The sequence below is a fragment of the Ciona intestinalis genome, chromosome 1 (genome assembly GCF_000224145.3).
Source record: "Ciona intestinalis chromosome 1, KH, whole genome shotgun sequence".
In the NCBI taxonomy this organism is placed as follows: domain Eukaryota; kingdom Metazoa; phylum Chordata; class Ascidiacea; order Phlebobranchia; family Cionidae; genus Ciona; species Ciona intestinalis.
This window is the reverse complement of record NC_020166.2, coordinates 7,472,452-7,473,013: the sequence shown is the minus strand read 5'-3', so window position 1 is coordinate 7,473,013 and position 562 is coordinate 7,472,452. Positions and strand designations below refer to the sequence as shown.

The window sequence follows — 562 nt, the reverse complement described above, 5'->3', positions numbered from 1 at the left end:
AAACACGTAAAATTTGCCAGTATTTACAATTCGCACCCAATACAATGTACAAATTCAACCATTTCATTTCGTTGTGCTGTAAATGTAATATTAATGCGACCACGAAACCCAGCACCCATGGCACGTGATATACTTACCACCCCGTTCCTCAAACCACGTAAAATAAATATTCAATTTCAACTAGGGATGCACATTACAGAATTTCGAATCCATGAGATTCGAATCCTTTTGTATTCGAATCTTATTACGGGATTCGGTATTCTGTTTAATGACGTCATAACACGTCATCTCATATACTATATTAACAATTTTTGAAACTTATTAATTTTGAAAAAAAATATTTTTGTGTTTGTGGGACTTTCGAGAGTAAACGTTTCGTAACGTCTTTTCATAGCCTGCTATACGTTTCATGACGCAAAAACTACCCAATAGTACAATTTTTGATCATTTTACAGCTCATGACCCAACAAGGCTGCTATAAAAGGGTCAATAAACTGACTTTTGTGGGTAAAATTTTTGTTTCCTATAAATATAAAAAGATTCGAAATTCTAGATTCGGTAT

The 562-nt window shown here is 33.5% G+C and overlaps 1 protein-coding gene across 1 annotated transcript in view; it reads left to right on the top strand.

Annotated features, from left to right (window-relative positions):
• Nucleotides 1-562, top strand: part of LOC100176266 — a gene marked incomplete in the record, with an annotated part of 12,562 nt that overhangs the window by 8,020 nt on the left and 3,980 nt on the right.